Here is a 20,538-nt window from a genome sequence, read left to right as displayed (position 1 = left end):
CAAAGCTGCTGATCAGGAAACTGGGGTAGTGTCTAGTCAATTCTAACTTGCATCTAATGTGCAATGCTTCGCACAAAGGTGAGCCAGAAAATTAGCATTGCACATGTTGAAAGATGAAGTAAACTTAGGTATGAGCTCTCCTATTTCATCTAAAAAAGGTGCTATCACCGAATGTGACAACTGCCGAGAGTGCTAGAGATTAACTAACTACACGCAGTCGGACTCTCTAATCACATGATTGAATCCTTGAAGACTTGCAAGATAAACGCCATCATGAAAGGACAATTGTCTCCATAATCAAAGGATTAGACACTTCGAGGTATGACTTGCTCTAAGCAGCGATGAAGGTAGTGGCGGATGGAGTGATGCCGTGAGCTCCTCCCTTGCTAGACTCAGAGCAAATGGTTTCATTGGTTGTGGTTTTGACAATACCATCTTTAGGCGGCCGCCACCCATGACCTAATAGAATTTTAGCTTGATAGCGAGGCAATTCAAGTAGAGCGAGAGATTTCCTCGTCCTTATGATAGATATCACAGGATTGATCTCCTCACGGTCATGCATCCATCGATTCCATGAGTGCCAGATCGACCACATCACCTTGACAATCTTCGGTCGATCTGCATCAGTTATAAGTGGGTCACATAAAATGTCGCGTGTCCAAGTAGTAGGGTGAAGGCGCGACATGCGGAAATCCAACCATGACTGCGCTTCATCTGAGAATATGCGAGCATGGGAGCAATGAATGAGAGCGTGCATGAGGTCCTCCTCCATTGCATGACAAATGTTGCATCTACTTAGCTCCTTGATGTGTTTGTATTTCAGCGTATCTTCACCAGATAGAGTGCTCCTAACAACGCGCCACCAGAAAACTCAAACTTTTGTCACCACTTTCAATTGCCATAGGGTAGCCCACATCAGTTTATAGCCAACCCTTCATGTAGAGCCGATCGCTCTTTGTGAATCATAAGAGCATGATAGGAAGATTTCAAGAGTATACCCCTGATGTCCCAAAGGCCCAAGCCAATGAATCATCACCACCTCTGGTGCGCAACGGGATATTAAGGATGGCATTAACATCCGGTGGATAAAAACATCCCACATACAATTGTATGTATCGATGAGCTCGGTTACCAACTGCAACGTTGTGCCTCCCAGTTTTAGAAATGGCTTCATCGACAAGGTGCCTGGGATCCACTTGTCATCTAAAAAAGAGATGGCAGATCCATCTCCAACTTGTTTTATCAAGCCATTATTAAGAGCGTCCCTTCCGGCCACATCGTCCGCCAAGTAGCCGATGAGGATTTTGGTGCGCTAGCGTGCAGGAAATCAGTGTCCGAGAAGTATCTGGCCTTTAAAACTCTCGCACAAAAGGAATTTGGATTGCTCTTAAATCTCCATTCGTGCTTTCCCAAGAGTGCTAGATTAAACATATGCAAATATCGAAAGCCCATTCCACCTTTAACTTTTGGGGTAGGTAGCGAGCTCGAGGATATCCAGTGCACGGATCTTTTGTCCAAAGAACTGCTCCACCAATATTTTTGCCATACAAGAGGAAAAGCCTTTGCAGCCTTTTCTTGTGAGAAGGAAATATCTCATGCTATATGTAGGAATAGCCTGTATAACTTATTTGAGCAAAATATCCCTTCCCGCACATGCTACCTTCCTTTCAGGTCAATCCTGGATTTTGCTTCTGATTCTATTCCCTAGGTGATCGAAAGTACCATTTGTAATTCTCCCCACCCCTATGGGAGACCCAAGTATTTCTCGATGAAAGCCTCCACAACAATACTAGTGTATGTTTCGCTTGCAACCAGGTATTTTAGTGAGAGTTTGGACTGAAATAAACATCACTTTTCTCCTTATTAACCTGCTTCCCTGAGGATAAATAAGAATGACCTCGCTTAGCTGTTCTGCACTTTACACATTCTCCTTGATGAAAATTAAGCTGTCATTGATGGGGCAGCAGATAGTAAACAACATGCAAGTGCAAGAAAGTAAAGGGGTAGAGTTTAGAAGATTAAACGCAATGAAGACATGGTGATTTTTGGTGTGGTTTCGATAGGTGGTGGTTTTTTACAATGACGTTGATAGAGACTTCAACCCACGGAGGGCAGCGGCTGCACGAGCCCACGAAGGGCTCCATCCATGAAGGGTCCACGAAAGCAACCTTGTCTATGCCATCATGGCTTCCACCCACGAAGGACTAGCCCCACTCAGGGTAGATCTTTATGAAGTAGGCGATCTCCTTGCCCTTACAAACTCCTTGGTTCAACTCCACAAGATTTGGAGGCTCCCAAGTCACATCTAACAAATCTAGAAGACATCACTCTCCAAAAGGTAATAGGTGTTGTTGTTGATGATGAACTCCTTGATCTTGTGCTTCAAAAGATAGTCTCCTCAACACTCAATCACTCTCTCACAGATTTGGCATGGTAGTACGAGAAGGATTGGAGTGGAATCACCTTGATTTCAAGACAAGTGTGGGTGGTTCTCTGATAACCCACAAGTATAGGGGATCGCAACAGTTTTCGAGGCTAGAGTATTCAACGCAAATTTATTGATTCGACACACGTGGAGCCAAAGAATATTCTCAAGTATTAGCAGTTGAGTTGTCAATTCAACCACACCTGAAAGATTTAATATCTGCAGCAAAGTATTTAGTAGCAAAGTTGTATGGAAGTAACGATAACGGTGGCAAAAGTAACAGTGGCAGTTTTTGTAGCAATCGTATTAGTGGCAACGGAAAAGTAACTAAGCAAAGATCAATATGTGAAAAGCTCGTAGGCAATGGATCAATGATGATAATTATGTCGGATGCGATTCCTCATGTAACAGTTATAACATAGGGTGACACAGAACTAGCTCCAGTTCATCAATGTAATGTAGGCATGTATTCTGAATATAGTCATACGTGCTTATGGAAAAGAACTTGCATGACATCTTTTGTCCTACCCTCCCGTGGCAGCGGGGTCCTATTGGAAACTAAGGGATATTAAGGCCTCCTTTTAATAGAGTACCGGACCAAAGCATTAACACTTAGTGAATACATGAACTCCTCAAACTACGGTCATCACCGGGAGTGGTCCCGATTATTGTCACTTCGGGGTTGCCGGATCATAACATATAGTAGGTGACTATTGACTTGCAAGATAGGATCAAGAACTCACATATATTCATGAAAACATAATAGGTTCAGATCTGAAATCATGGCACTCGGGCCCTAGTGGCAAGCATTAAGCATAGCAAAGTCATAACAACATCAATCTTAGAACATAATGGATACTAGGGATCAAACCCTAACAAAACTAACTCGATTACATGGTAAATCTCATCCAACCCATCACCGTCCAGCAAGCCTACGATGAGATTACTCACGCACGACAGTGAGCATCATGAAATTGGTGATGGAGGATGGTTGACGATGACGACGGCGATGGATTCCCCTCTCCGGAGCCCCGAACGGACTCCAGATCAGCCCTCCCGAGGAAGATTAGGGCTTGGCGGCGGCTCCGTATCGTAAAACGCGATGAATCCTTCTCTTTGATTTTTTTCTCCCTGAAAGTGAATATATGGAGTGGGAGTTGAGGTCGGTGGAGTCTCAGGGGGGCCACGAGGCAGGGGGCGCGCCCCGAGGGGTCGGTGTGCCCTGCACCCTCGTGGACAGGGTGTGGGCCCCCTGATGCTAATTCTTTCGCCAGCATTTTTTATTATTTCCAAAACGTGTCTCAGTGGATTTTCAGGTCATTCTGAGAACTTCTATTTCTGCACAAAAATAACACCATGGCAATTCTGCTGAAAACAACGTCAGTTCGGGTTAGTTCCATTCAAATCATGCAAGTTAGAGTCCAAAACAAGGGCAAAAGTGTTTGTAAAAGTAGATATGTTGGAGACGTATCAACTCCCCCAAGCTTAAACCTTTGCTTGTCCTCAAGCAATTCAGTTGACAAACTGAAAGTGATAAAGAAAAACTTTTACAAACTCTGTTTGATCTTGTTGTTGCAAATATGTAAAGCCAGCATTCAAGTTTTTGGCAAAGATTATGAACTAACCATATTCACAATAACATTTAGGTCTCATGTTTACTCATATCAATGGCATAATCAGCTAGCGAGCAATAATAATAAATCTCGGATGACAACACTTTCTCAAAACAATCATAATATGATATAACAAGATGGTATCTCGCTAGCCCTTTCTGAGACCGCAAAACATAAATGCACAGAACCTCTGAAGATCAAGGACTGAACTAGACATTGTAATTCATGGTAAAAGAGATCCAGTCATAGTCATACTCAATGTAAATTAATAGTAATGCATGCAAATGACAGCGGTGCTCTCCAAACTGGAGCTTTTTAATAAGAGGATGATGACTCAACATAAAAGTAAATAGATAGGCCCTTCGCAGAGGAAAGCAGGGATTTGTAGAGGTGCCAGAGCTCGAGTTTTGAAATAGAGATAAATAATATTTTGAGTGGCATACTTTTATTGTCAACATAACAACCAAGAGATCTCGATATCTTCCATGCTACACACATTATAGGCGGTTTCCAAACAGAATAGTAAAGTTTATACTCCCCCACCACCAACAAGCATCAATCCATGGATTGCCCGAAACAACGGGTGCCTCCAACTAACAACAGTCCTGGGGGAGTTTTGTTTGCAATTATTTTGATTTGAGCATGGGACTAGGCATCCCGGTTACCGGCCATTTTCTCGTGAATGATGAGCGAAGTCCACTCATCGTGAGAATAACCCACCTAGCATGGAAGATATAGACATCCCTAGTTGATACATGAGCTATTCGAGCATACAAAACAGAATTTCATTTGAAGGTTTAGAGTTTGGCACATACAAATTTACTTGGAACGGCAGGTAGATACCGCATATAGGAAGGTATGATGGACTCATATGGAATAACTTTGGGGTTTATTGAAGTGGATGCACAAGCAGTATTCCCGCTTAGTACAAGTGAAGGCTAGAAAGAGACTGGGAAACGACCAACTAGAGAGCGACAACAATCATGAACATGCATTAAAATTAATAAACAATGAGCGCAAGCATGAGTAGGATATAAATCACCATGAACATAAATATCATGGAGGCTATGTTGATTTTGTTTCAACTACATGCGTGAACATGTGCCAAGTCAAGTCACTCGAATCATTCAAAGGAGGATACCTGTTGGGGAACGTAGTAATTTCAAAAAAATTCCTACGCACACGCAAGATCATGGTGATGCATAGCAACGAGAGGGGAGAGTGTGTCCACGTACCCTCGTAGACCGAAAGCGGAAGCGTTAGCACAACGCGGTTGATGTAGTCGTACGTCTTCATGATCCAACCGATCCAAGTACCGAACGCACGACACCTCCGAGTTCAGCACACGTTCAGCTCGATGACGTCCCGCGAGCTCCGATCCGGCAAAGCTTCGCCGGAGAGTTTCGTCAGCACAACGGCGTGATGACGGTGATGATGATGCTACCGACGCAGGGCTTCGCCTAAGCACCGCTACGATCTGATCAAGGTGGATTATGGTGGAGGGGGGCACCGCACACGGCTGGGAGAGATCAACATATCAACTTGTGTGTCTAGAGGTGCCCCCTGCCCCGTATATAAAGGAGCAAGGGGGAGGCCGGCCGGCCCCAGTAGGGCGCGCCAGGAGGAGGAGTCCTCCTCGTAGGAGTAGGACTCCCCTCTTTCCTACTCCTACTAGGAGGGGGAAAGGAAGGAGGAGAGGGAGAAGGAAAGGGGGGCGCCGCCCCCCCTCTCCTAGTCCAATTTTGACCAGAGGGGGAGGGGCGCGCGGCCTGCCCTAGGCCAGCCCTCTCTCTCCACTAAGGCCCATAAGGCCCACTATTTCTCCGGGGGGGGGGGGTCCGGTAACCCTCCGGCACTCCGGTTTTCTCCGAAACCACCCGGAACACTTCCGGTGTCCGAATATAGTCGTCCAATATATCAATCTTTACTTCTCGACCATTTCGAGACTCCTCGTCATGTCCGTGATCATATCCGGGACTCCGAACTACGTTCGGTACATCAAAACACAAAAACTCATAATACCGATCGTCATCGAACTTTAAGCGTGCGGACCCTACGGGTTCGAGAACTATGTAGACATGACCGAGACACGTCTCCGGCCAATAACCAATAGCGGAACCTGGATGCTCATATTGGCTCCCACATATTCTACAAAGATCTTTATCGGTCAAACCGCATAACAACATACGTTGTTCCCTTTGTCATCGGTATGTTACTTGCCCGAGATTCAATCGTCGGTATCTCAATACCTAGCTCAATCTCGTCACCGGCAAGTCTCTTTACTCGTTACGTAATGCATCATCCCTCAACTAACTCATTAGTCACATTGCTTGCAAGGCTTATGGTGATGTGCATTACCGAGAGGGCCCAGAGATACCTCTCCGACAATCGAGTGACAAATCCTAATCTTGATTTATGCCAACTCAACAAGTACCATCGGAGACACCTGTAGAGCACCTTTATAATCACCCAGTTACGTTGTGACGTTTGGTAGCACACAAAGTGTTCCTCCGGTAATCGGGAGTTGCATAATCTCATAGTCATAGGAACATGTATAAGTCATGAAGAAAGCAATAGCAGCAAACTAAACGATCATGTGCTAAGCTAACAGAATGGGTCAAGTCAATCACATCATTCTCCTAATGATGTGATCCCGTTAATCAAATGACAACTCATGTCTATGGTTTAGGAAACTCAACCATCTTTGATTAACGAGCTAGTCAAGTAGAGGCATACTAGTGACACTATGTTTGTCTATGTATTCACACATGTATTATGTTTCCCGGTTAATACAATTCTAGCATGAATAATAAACATTTATCATGATATAAGGAAATAAATAATAACTTTATTATTGCCTCTAGGGCATATTTCCTTCAGTCTCCCACTTGCACTAGAGTTAATAATCTAGATTACACAGTAATGATTCTAACACCCATGGAGTTTTGGTGCTGATCATGTTTTGCTCGTGGAAGAGGCTTAGTCAATGGGTCTGCAACATTCAGATCCGTATGTATCTTGCAAATCTCTATGTCTCCCACCGGGACTTGATCCCAAATGGAATTGAAGCATCTCTTGATGTGCTTGGCTCTCTTGTGAAATCTGGATTCCTTTGCCAAGGCAATTGCACCAGTATTGTCACAAAAGATTTTCATTGGTCCTACACTAGGTATGACACCTAGATCGGATATGAACTCCTTCATCCAGACTCCTTCATTTGCTGTTTCCGAAGCAGCTATGTACTCCGCTTCACAGGTACATCCCGCCAACTGACAGCTCCACCGTTCAATGTAAACACGTATCCGGTTTGCGATTTAGAATCGTCCGGATCAGTGTCAAAGCTTGCATCGACGTAACCATTTACGACTAGCTCTTTGTCACCTCCATAAACGAGAAACATATCCTTAGTCCTTTTCAGGTATTTCAGGATGTTCTTGACCGCTGTCCAGTGATCCACTCCTGGATTACTTTGGTACCTCCCTGCTAAGCTAATAGCAAGGCACACATCAGGTCTGGTACACAGCATTGCATACATGATAGAGCCTATGGCTGAAGCATAAGGAACATCTTTCATTTTCTCTCTATCTTCTGCAGTGGTCGGGCATTGAGTCTGACTCCATTTCACACCTTGTAACACAGGCAAGAACCCTTTCTTTGCTTGATCCATTTTGAACTTTTTCAAAACTTTGTCAAGGTATGTGCTTTGTGAAAGTTCTATCAAGCGTCTTGATCTATCTCTATAGATGTTGATGCCCAATATGTAAGCAGCTTCATCGAGGTCTTTCATTGAAAAAGTCTTATTTAAGTATTCTTTTATGCTATCCAGAAATTCTATATCATTTCCAATTAGCAATATGTCATCCACATATAATATCAGAAATGCTACAGAGCTCCCACTCACTCTCTTGTAAATACAGGCTTCTCCAAAAGTTTGTATAAATCCATATGCTTTGATCACACTATCAAAATGTTTATTCCAACTCCGAGAGGCTTGCACCAGTCCATAAATGGATCGCTGGAGCTTGGACACTTTGTTAGCTCCCTTTGGATCTACAAAACCTTCCGGTTGCATCATATACAACTCTTCTTCTAGAAATTCATTCAGTAATGCAGTTTTGACATCCATTTGCCAAATTTCATAATCATAAAATGCGGCAATTGCTAACATGATTCGGACAGACTTAAGCATCGCTACGGGTGAGAAAGTCTCATCGTAATCAACCCCTTGAACTTGTCGAAAACCTTTCGCAACAAGTCGAGCTTTGTAGACAGTAACATTACCGTCAGCGTCAGTCTTCTTCTTGAAGATCCATTTATTATCTATGGCTTGCCGATCATCGGGCAAGTCAACCAAAGTCCACACTTTGTTCTCATACATGGATCCCATCTCAGATTTCATGGCCTCAAGCCATTTTGCGGAATCTGGGCTCACCATCGCTTCTTCATAGTTTGTAAGTTCGCCTTGGTCAAGTAACATGACCTCCAGAATAGGATTACCATACCACTCTGGTGCGGATCTTACTCTGGTTGACCTACGAGGTTCGGTAGTAACTTGATCTGAAGTTACATGATCATCATCATTAGCTTCCTCACTAATTGGTGTAGGAGTCACAGGAACAGATTTCTCTGATGAACTACTTTCCAATAAGGGAGCAGGTACAATTACCTCATCAAGTTCTACTTTCCTCCCACTCACTTCTTTCGAGAGAAACTCCTTCTCTAGAAAGGATCCATTCTTAGCAACGAATGTCTTGCCTTCGGATCTGTGATAGTAGGTGTACCCAACAGTTTCCTTTGGGTATCCTATGAAGACACATTTCTCCGATTTGGGTTCGAGCTTATCAGGTTGAAGCTTTTTCACATAAGCATCGCAGCCCCAAACTTTAAGAAACGACAACTTTGGTTTCTTGCCAAACCACAGTTCATAAGGCGTCGTCTCAACGCATTTCGATGGTGCCCTATTTAACGTGAATGCAGCCGTCTCTAAAGCATAACCCCAAAACGATAGCGGTAAATCAGTAAGAGACATCATAGATCACACCATATCTAGTAAAGTACGATTACGATGTTCGGACACACCATTACGTTGTGGTGTTCCGGGTGGCGTGAGTTGCGAAACTATTCCGCATTGTTTCAAATGTAGACCAAACTCGTAACTCAAATATTCTCCTCCACGATCAAATCGTAGAAATTTTATTTTCTTGTTACGATGATTTTCCACTTCACTCTAAAATTCTTTGAACTTTTCAAATGTTTCAGACTTATGTTTCATTAAGTAGATATACCCATATCTTCTTAAATCATCTGTGAAGGTGAGAAAATAACGATACCCGCCGCGAGCCTCAATATTCATTGGACCACATACATGAGTATGTATGATTTCCAACAAATCTGTTGCTCGCTCCATTGTTCTGGAGAACGGCGTTTTAGTCATCTTGCTCATGAGGCATGGTTCGCAAGTACCAAGTGATTCATAATCAAGTGATTCCAAAAGTCCATCAGTATGGAGTTTCTTCATGTGCTTTACACCAATATGACCCAAACGGCAGTGCCACTAATAAGTTGCACTATCATTATCAACTCTGCATCTTTTGGCTTCAACATTATGAATATATGTATCACTACTATCGAGATTCATCACAAATAGACCACTCTTCAAGGGTGCATGACCATAAAAGATATTACTCATATAAATAGAACAACCATTATTCTCAGATTTAAATGAATAACCGTCTCGCATCAAACAAGGTCCAGATATAATGTTCATGCTTAACGTTGGCACCAAATAACAATTATTTAGGTCTAAAACTAATCCCGAAGGTAGATGTAGAGGTAGCGTGCCGACGGAAATCACATCGACTTTGGAACCATTTCCCACGCGCATCGTCACCTCGTCCTTAGCCAGTCTTCGCTTAATCCGTAGTCCCTGTTTCGAGTTGCAAATATTAGCAACAGAACCAGTATCAAATACCCAGGTGCTACTGCGAGCTCTAGTAAGGTACACATCAATAACATGTATATCACATATACCTTTGTTCACCTTGCCATCCTTCTTATCCGCCAAATACTTGGGGCAGTTCCGCTTCCAGTGACCAGTCTGTTCGTAGTAGAAGCACTCAGTCTCAGGCTTAGGTCCAGACTTGGGTTTCTTCTCTTGAGCAGCAACTTGCTTGCTATTCTTCTTGAAGTTCCCCTTCTTCTTCCCTTTTCCCTTTTTCTTGAAACTGGTGGTCTTGTTGACCATCAATACTTGATGCTCCTTCTTGATTTCTACCTCCGCAGCTTTTAGCATTGCGAAGAGCTCGGGAATTGCCTTATCCATCCCTTGCATATTATAGTTCATCACGAAGCTCTTGTAGCTTGGTGGCAGTGATTGAAGAATTCTCTCAATGACACTATCATCCAGAAGATTAACTCCCAGTTGAATCAAGTGATTGTTATACCCAGACATTTTGAGTATATGTTCACTGACAGAACTATTCTCCTCCATTTTGCAGCTGTAGAACTTATTGGAGACTTCATATCTCTCAATTCGGGCATTTGCTTGAAATATAAGCTTCAACTCCTTGAACATCTCATATGCTCCATGACGTTCAAAACGTCGTTGAAGCCCCGGTTCTAAGCCGTAAAGCATGGCACACTGAACTATCGAGTAGTCATCAGCTTTGCTCTGCAGGACGTTCTTAACGCCGTCAGTTGCATCTGCAGTAGGCCTGGCACCTAGCGGTGCTTTCAGGACGTAATTCTTCTGTGCAGCAATGAGGATAATCCTCAAGTTACGGACCCAGTCCGTGTAATTGCTACCATCATATTTCAACTTTGCTTTCTCAAGGAACGCATTAAAATTCAACGGAACAACAGCACGGGCCATCTATCTACAACAACATAGACAAGCAAAATACTATCAGGTACTAAGTTCATGACAAATTTAAGTTCAATTAATCATATTACGTAAGAACTCCCACTTAGATAGACATCCCTCTGATCATCTAAGTGATCACGTGATCCATATCAACTAAACCATAACCGATCATCACGTGGAATGGAGTAGTTTTCAATGGTGAACATCACTATGTTGATCATATCTACTATATGATTCACGCTCGACCTTTCGGTCTCAATGTTCCGAGGCCATATCTGCATATGCTAGGCTCGTCAAGTTTAACCCGAGTATTCTGCGTGTGTAAAACTGTCTTACACCCGTTGTAGATGAACGTTGAGCTTATCACACCCGATCATCACGTGGTGTCTCGGCACGGCGAACTTTGGCAACGGTGCATACTCAGGGAGAACACTTTTACCTTGAAATTTAGTGAGAGATCATCTTATAATGCTACCGTCAAACAAAGCAGAATAAGATGCATAAAGGATAAACATCACATGCAATCAATATAAGTGATATGATATGGCCATCATCATCTTGTGCCTTTGATCTCCATCTCCAAAGCACCATCATGATCACCATCGTCACTGGCGCGACACCTTGATCACCATCGTTGTCGTCTCGCCAACTATTGCTTCTACGACTATCGCTACCGCTTAGTGATAAAGTAAAGCAATTACAGGGCGATTGCATTGCATACAATAAAGCGATAACCATATGGCTCCTGCCAGTTGCCGATAACTCTGTTACAAAACATGATCATCTCATACAATAAATATAGCATCATGTCTTGACCATATCACATCACAACATGCCCTGCAAAAACAAGTTAGACGTCCTCTACTTTGTTGTTGCAAGTTTTACGTGGCTGCTACGGGCTGAGCAAGAACCGTTCTTACCTACGCATCAAAACCACAACGATAGTTCGTCAAGTTAGTGCTGTTTTAACCTTCTCAAGGACCGGGCGTAGCCACACTCGGTTCAACTAAAGTTGGAGAAACTGACACCCGCCAGCCACCTATGTGCAAAGCACGTCGGTAGAACCAGTCTCGCGTAAGCGTATGCGTAATGTCGGTCCGGTCCGCTTCATCCAACAATATCGCTGAACCAAAGTATGACATGCTGGTAAGCAGTATCACTTGTATCGCCCACAACTCACTTGTGTTCTACTCGTGCATATAACATCTACGCATAAACCTGGCCCGGATGCCACTGTTGGGGAACATAGTAATTTCAAAAAAATTCCTACGCACACGCAAGATCATGGTGATGCATAGCAACGAGAGGGGAGAGTGTGTCCACGTACCCTCGTAGACCGAAAGCGGAAGCGTTAGCACAACGCGGTTGATGTAGTCGTACGTCTTCACGATCCAACCGATCCAAGTACCGAACGCACGGCACCTCCGAGTTCAGCACACGTTCAGCTCGATGACGTCCCGCGAGCTCTGATCCAGCAAAGCTTCGCCGGAGAGTTTCGTCAGCATGATGGCGTGATGACGGTGATGATGATGCTACCGACGCAGGGCTTCGCCTAAGCACGGCTACGATATGATCGAGGTGGATTATGGTGGAGGGGGCACCGCACACGGCTGGGAGAGATCAACAGATCAACTTGTGTGTCTAGAGGTGCCCCCTGCCCCCGTATATAAAGGAGCAACGGGGGAGGCCGGCCGGCCCCTGTAGGGCGTGCCAGGAGGAGGAGTCCTCCTCCTAGTAGGAGTAGGACTCCCCTCTATCCTACTCCTACTAGGAGGGGGAAGGAAGGGGGAGAGGGAGAAGGAATGGGGGGCGCCGCCCCCCTCTCCTAGTCCAATTTGAACCAGAGGGGGAGGGGCGCGCGGCCAGCCCTAGGCCAACCCTCTCTCTCTCTCTCTCCACTAAGGCCCATAAGGCCCACTATTTCTCCGGGGGGGGGGGTTCCGGTAACCCTCCGGCACTCCGGTTTTCTCCGAAACAAGCCGGAACACTTCCGGTGTCCGAATATAGTCGTCCAATATATCAATCTTTACTTCTCGACCATTTCGAGACTCCTCGTCATGTCCGTGATCATATCCAGGACTCCGAACTACCTTCGGTACATCAAAACACAAAAACTCATAATACCGATCGTCACCGAACTTTAAGCGTGCGGACCCTACGGGTTCGAGAACTATGTAGACATGGCCGAGACACGTCTCCGGCCAATAACCAATAGCGGAACCTGGATGCTCATATTGGCTCCCACATATTCTACAAAGATCTTTATCGGTCAAACCGCATAACAACATACGTTGTTTCCTTTGTCATCGGTATGTTACTTGCCCGAGATTCGATCGTCGATATCTCAATACCTAGCTCAATCTCGTTACCGGCAAGTCTCTTTACTCGTTACGTAATGCATCATCCCTCAACTAACTCATTAGTCATATTGCTTGCAAGGCTTATTGTGATGTGCATTACCGAGAGGGCCCAGAGATACCTCTCCGACAATCGGAGTGACAAATCCTAATCTTGATTTATGCCAACTCAACAAGTACCATCGGAGACACCTGTAGAGCACCTTTATAATCACCCAGTTACGTTGTGACGTTTGGTAGCACACAAAGTGTTCCTCCGGTAATCGGGAGTTGCATAATCTCATAGTCAAAGGAACATGTATAAGTCATGAAGAAAGCAATAGCAGTAAACTAAATGATCATGTGCTAAGCTAACAAAATGGGTCAAGTCAATCACATCATTCTCCTAATGATGTGATCCAGTTAATCAAATGACAACTCATGTCTATGGTTTAGGAAACTCAACCATCTTTGATTAGCGAGCTAGTCAAGTAGAGGCATACTAGTGACACTATGTTTGTCTATGTATTCACACATGTATTATGTTTCCCGGTTAATACAATTCTAGCATGAATAATAAACATTTATCATGATATAAGGAAATAAATAATAACTTTATTATTGCCTCTAGGGCATATTTCCTTCAATACCACCCTATCATACCACATCACAACTATTTAATAGCATGTTGGCACGCAAGGTAAACCATTATAAACTCCTAGCAAATTAAGCATGGCATGAGCAACTATAATCTCTAATTGTCATTGCAAACATGTTTCATTCATAATAGGCTGAATCAGGAACGATGAACTAATCATATTTACAAAAAAAAGATAGGTCGAGTTCATACCAGCTTCTCTCATCTCATTCAGTCCATCATGTATCGTCATTGTTGCCTTTCACTTGCACGACCGAACGGTGTGGATAATAATAATAGTGCACGTGCATTGGACTAAGTTGGAATCTGCAAGCATTTAATACAAGGGAGAATACAAGGTAATATGGGCTCTTGGTTAAATCAACAATAATGCATATGAGAGCCACTCAACATTTTCATCATGGTCTTCTCCTCTCGAACCCCAAAGAAAAAAAATAAAACTATTTACACGGGAAAGCTCCCAACAAGCAAAAGAAGAACGAGAAATCTTTTTGGGTTTTCTTTTAATTACTACTACTACATGCATGGAAAGTAAACTAGCTAAAAGCTACAACTATTTTTTTTGTTTTTCTTAAGGTTTTTCAGACACAGAAGAAGAAGGCTTAGAAAAGAAAATAAGCTAGCATGGATAGTACAATGAAAAAGTATGAACATCGACAACTAGAATGAGTGTGTGAACATGAATGTAATGTCGGTGAGAAATACGTACTCCCCCAAGCTCAGGCTTTTGGCCTAAGTTGGTCTATGCCCACGGATCGAAGCTACTCTCTCCGGTGTACAGAGGAGTGTCCTCGGGGTGCCACTAGTTGGCGATCTCCTCCGGATCCCACTGATAAACAGACTGTCGATAAGGGTCAAGTGGTGGCTCATGCTCAGGCTCTGGAACTTGTGTCAGCCTCCAGTATGCATAAATGGACTCCGGCAAGATGAGGTACGTGCCTGAAAGTATGTTAAACAAAGAAGGTGCAGGCAAGGTAATAGTCAACAGTGAGTTTTATCAAATATCAAATTATACTTAAGCATCTTCTTCTTATTTTTAACGATAAAATCATGTGCTACCATACTCTTATAATCTAGAAAAACAGGGGGCATCAACTTTTCCTCTTTCTCATAATGCCTAATAGGTATCTCAAAGTGTTCAGCAAGGCGTGAAGCAAAGATGCCTCCGAAGATGGGGCCCTTTGTACGGTTCAGACTTAATCGTTTAGCAATAATAGCACCTAAGCTGAAAGTTGTATCACGAAACAAAGCATGGCGCAAAATGACAATATCAGGAGCACTAAGATTTCCACTGTTCCCGCGACCAATTAAGCATCTACTAACAAATATTGCAAAATAACGTAGAACAGGAAAATGTATACTAGTAATTCTCGCATCAGAAACTTTCCTCGTTTCCCCTACAACAATTCTATCAATAAATGCATCCACATCACTACGGTGTGGTTCCTCGATGCTGCCCACAAAGGGTATCTTGCAGACTCGACAAAAATCATGGAGTGACATCTCCTTAACCTCATCATATAAGTGAAACTCCACTGAAGGTGGTGATTTCTTAGCATGGAAATAAAAATTTGCATGAAAATATTAGTGAGTAGGAGATACTGTTCGCGCTGGTCGTGGAGGAAGTCGGTGAGGCCTGCATTCTCAGCCAAGTAATAAAAGTCATCATAAATTCCGCCGGCTCTCAAGAACTCATCACAAGGCCATTCGCACGGCCGAACCTCCGCAGTGCGAGGGAGATTATATTTGGGCGTTTTATTCTCTTCATTTTGCTTATCCTTCAAGCTTCGGCTCGAAGAACCTCTCAACAATCTCTTCAACATTTTCTCCCTTTGAAAATTTCTGAAATTTTTAGTGACTCAAAAAAATAAAAGTGAACCAAACTCAACAAGATTGATAGCAACTACTCACACAAGTGCCTAGAGGCTATATCATGCATTAATACTATTTTGGACCATATAAATTTGACATGCAAGCTTAAGAACAGGGTCACCTTAGCAGCAAAAATTTGCAATAATTAAAGCACTAGAACAAAAACTAATTGGACCATTGAAGGAGTCACATACCGAAGAACAATCCCCCAAAACAGTTTTGTGAATGAAGCTTTGAGCAAGGAGATCGAAAATGGCAGCAAGATGAGCTAGAACACGGGTTTGAGCTATGGGAGGATTTTTTTCTGGAGGAAGACGAAGTGAGTGGGTGCAGGAATAAGTGGAGGGGGTCCACGTGTGTGACGCCCCCGATTTGACCGTACACTAATCATGCACGCAAATGTGTACGATCACGATCAGGGACTCACGGGAAGATATCACAACACAACTCTACAACATAAATAAGTCATACAAGCATTATAATACAAGCCAGGGGCCTCGAGGGCTCGAATACAAGTGCTCGATCATAGACGAGTCAGCGGAAGCAACAATATCTGAGTACAGACATAAGTTAAACAAGTTCGCCTTAAGAAGGCTAGCTCAATAGTAGCAACGATCGAAAAGGCAAGGCCTCCTGCTTGGGACCTCCTAACTACTCCTGGTCGTCGTCAGCGGCCTGCACGTAGTAGTAGGCACCTCCAGTGTCGTAGGTGTCGTCGTCGACGGTGGCGTCTGGCTCCTGGACTCCAATATCTGGTTGCGACAATCAGATAGATAGGAAGGGGGAAAAGAGGGAGAGAAGCAACCGTGAGTACTCATCCAAAGTACTCGCAAGCAAGGAGCTACACTACATATGCATGGGTATATGTGTAAAGGGGCATATCAGTGGTCTGAACTGCAGAATGCCAGAATAAAAGGGGGATAGCTAGTCCTGTCGAAGACTACGCTTCTGGACATCTCCATCTTGCAGCATGTAGAAGAGAGTAGATTGAAGTCCTCCAAGTAGCATCGCATAGCATAATCCTACCCGGCAAATCCCCTCCTCGTCGCCCTGTTAGAGAGCGATCACCGGGTTGTATCTGGCACTTGGAAGGGTGTATTTTATTCAGTATCCGGTTCTAGTTGTCATAAGCTCAAGGTACAACTCCGGGTCGTCCTTTTACCGAGGGACACGACTATTCGAATAGATAAACTTCCCTGCAGGGGTGCACCACATAACCCAACACGCTCGATCCCAATTGGCCGGACACACTTTCCTGGGTCATGCCCGGCCTCGTAAGATCAACACGTCGCAGCCCCACCTAGGCTCAACAGAGAGGTCAGCACGCCGGTCTAAACCTATGCGCGCAGGGGTCTGGGCCCATCGCCCTAAGCACACCTGCACGTTGCGAACGCGGCCGCGAGCAGACCTAGCAACCCACACGATCACGGCGGTTACGTCAAAGCGGTCCAACACGGCGCGCGCCACTCAGTCGCTGACGTCAAAAGAGCTTCGGCTGATACCACGACGTCGGGATACCCATAACTACTCCCACGTAGATGGTTAGTGCGTATAGACCAAATGGCCAGACTCAGATCAAATACCAAGATCTCGTTAAGCGTGTTAAGTATTCGCGAACGCCGACCAGGGCCAGGCCCACCTCTCACCTAGGCGGTCTCAACCTGCCCTGTCGCTTCGCCACAAAGATCCACTTGCGGGTACTCCTACGAGCCGACCCGACTTTAGTCATCTCAGGTGTCATGTATATAATATATAAGTATATGCCCGTGTCCACCGCCCAGGTGATCACGGCCCGATAGTATAGCACAGCAGACGGACAAGAATGTAGGGCCACTGATGGAAAACTAGCATCCTATACTAAGCAGTAGGGTAGCAGGTAAGGGAAACAACTGTAGCAACAATGACAGGCTATGCAACAGAATAGGATTAACCGAAAGCAGTAACATGCTACACTACTCTAATGCAAGCAGTATAGAGGAGAGTAGGCGATATCTGGTGATCAAGGGGGGGCTTGCCTGGTTGCTCTGGCAAGTAGGAGGGGTCGTCGACTCCGTAGTCGAACTGGGCAGCAGCAGTGTCGGTCTCGTAGTCTACCGGAGAGAAGAGGGGGAAGAAACAGTAAATACAATGCAAACACAAGCATGACGATGCGTGACATGACAGTGAGCGGTGCTAGGGGTGTCCTAACGCGACAGTAGGTGGTACCGGTGAAGGGGGGGGGAACATCCGGGAAAGTATTCCCGATGTTTTGCGTTTTCGGACAGAAGGACCGGAGGGGGAAAGTTGCGAGTTCGATAGGTTAGGGAGGTGTGGTGGACGCACGGACTGCGTATCCGGATTCGTCTCGTCGTTCTGAGCAACTTTCATATAGAAAACATTTTCATCCGAGTTACGGTTTAAAAGATATGAATTTTCAAAGTTTATTTGAATTTCTGGAATTATTTAATTAACAGAAAAAGGGATATGACGTCAGCATGACGTATGAGTGACGTCAGCGGTCAACAGTCCGGGTTGACTGGTCAAACTGACAAGGGGGACCCACCTGTCATAGACAGTGGGTTAACAGAGGATTAAACTAATTAGTTTTTAGTTAATTAACTACTGGGCCCACCTGTCAGTGAGAGATTAATTAAACTAATTATTTTTATTTATAAAACATTTTCTTTTTCTTTTTCTTTTTTAATTTTTGCGGCGGGGCCCGCATGTCAGTGACTGGGCCTGCCCAGTCAGCAGTTGACTGGGTCAACCCAGTCAACTGGGGCCCGTGGGGGCCACTGGCAGTGACCCAGGGGGTGGCCCCAGGTGTGCCACGTCGGCGGCCGGCGCCGGCGCAACTCCGGCGACCAAAACCGCGGCGGTCCCTCGCCGGAGTTGGCCGGAATTGCGCTACGGGGCTCGGGGAGGAACGGGGCTAGGCCCATTCGAAAGAACTCGCAGCGCCGCATCCAGGGGTGGCCGGGGCTTCGCCGGACTCGGCCGGAATCGGCGGAGGTGGCGGCGCGCACGGGTGCCCGACGGAAACAGGGCTACGGCAGGCGGTCGAGCAAGCGGAGGGGCTGGGGAGCTTCTACGTGCGGTGGGGAGCGCTGTGAGCTTGAGCCCGTGACCATTTGGTCACCGGAGACCCGCCGGCGGCGAGCTCCGCGGCGCGGCGTTCGGGCGCGCGTGGGGGAAAAGCTAGGGAGCGTGGGCGAGCTAGCGGAGTGGGGGAGGAGGTAGAGGAGCTCACCGCGTGGCGCAAGAAAGGCCCGTGGGTGCTTAGGAGCAGCAGGTCGGCGCCGGGGAAGAAGGGGGTCGCCGGCGTCCGAGGTTGAAGGCGAGCTCGGGGAGGCCGTTGCGGTGGCTCCGAGCTTCGACGGAGAGGCGGAGGGGGTGTAGTCGAGGGCGGCGACGTCGTACGACACGGCGGGGTGGCGAGTGGGGCACGGTGGCCGCGAGAACGACGGGAACGGCGGCGAGCGCGTCGGGCGTGGGGAAGAGGGGAGCGGCGCGGATCCGGGGGAGAGGCGCAGAGGCCGAGGGAGTGAGCGGGGTGAGTGGGAGAGAGGCCCGAGGGAGTGGGGGCCGCTGGCGCCCTTATCCTCTCGCGGGGTTCACCGCCGGCGAGGTGGTGCGGCGGCAGCGCGCCCCTGTTCCGACCGGGTCGGGGGAACAGGGAAGGGGCGAGGGAGGAGGTGGGCTGGGCCGGGGGCGCGGGGGTGCGGCCCAGTTTGGGCCGGGGGGGTTCGGTGCAGATGGGCCACGGGTCCAGTGGGGGGGGAAGGCCTGCTCCCTTTTTTTTCCTTTTCTCTGACTGTTTCTGTTTTCTGTTTTCTTTTTATTTGTTTATTTCCTTTTCTGTTTTATTTCATTTAAAGTATTTAGGCATTTTATAAAAAGGAGTTTTCTCCACCATAATTGCCAGTGTATTATTTAGCACCCACAGAACATTTTTGTTTGAGTTTTTGAAAACTTTTATTTTTCACTTTAATTATATTTGAAGTTTGAACTAGGAGTTTGACAGGGGTGTGGTTCAAATGTGATCATGCCCTGTTTAGCAACATGATTAGCTTAATCACAGGGGGTTACTGTAGCATGATTCTCAGGGTGTTACAACGTGTGGCCCACGAGGCAGGGGGCGCCCCAGGGGGGTGGGCGCACCCTGTGCCCACGTGGCCAGATGGTGGGGCCCCCTGGTGTGTTCTCAGTGCCAGATATTCTTAAATATTCTACAAAAAATCATATTTCATTTTCGGGACGTTTGGAGAACTTTTTATTTTCGGGGTATTTTTTTACTGCAAGGATAATTCAGAAAACAGACAGAAAATACTATTTTTGCTTTATTTAATCTAAATAACAGAAAATAAAAGGAGGGTACAGAGAGTTGTGCTTTCTAACTTCATCCATCTCATGCTCATCAAAAGGAATCCACTAACAAGGTTGATCAAGTCTTGTTAACAAACTCTTTCCGAATCGCATGAAACCGGAGAATTTTTGAATAACACGTTTTTCCAATAGAATTGATACCGTGGACTTGAGGTTGTTTCCTCGGAAAGTGTACCGTATGCTCATTACCATTAACATGAAAAGTGACATTGCCTTTGTTGCAATCAATAACGGCCCCTGCGGTATTCAAAAAGGGTCTACCAAGGATAATCGACATACTATCGTCCTCGGGAATATCAAGAATAACAAAGTGCGTTAAAATAGTAACGTTCGCAACCACAACAGGCACATCCTCACAAATACCAATAGGTATAGCAGTTGATTTATCGGCCATTTGCAAAGATATT

The sequence above is a fragment of the Aegilops tauschii genome, chromosome 3, assembly GCF_002575655.3.
Source record: "Aegilops tauschii subsp. strangulata cultivar AL8/78 chromosome 3, Aet v6.0, whole genome shotgun sequence".
NCBI classification, from domain to species: domain Eukaryota; kingdom Viridiplantae; phylum Streptophyta; class Magnoliopsida; order Poales; family Poaceae; genus Aegilops; species Aegilops tauschii.
Note: the sequence above shows the minus strand (reverse complement) of the source record.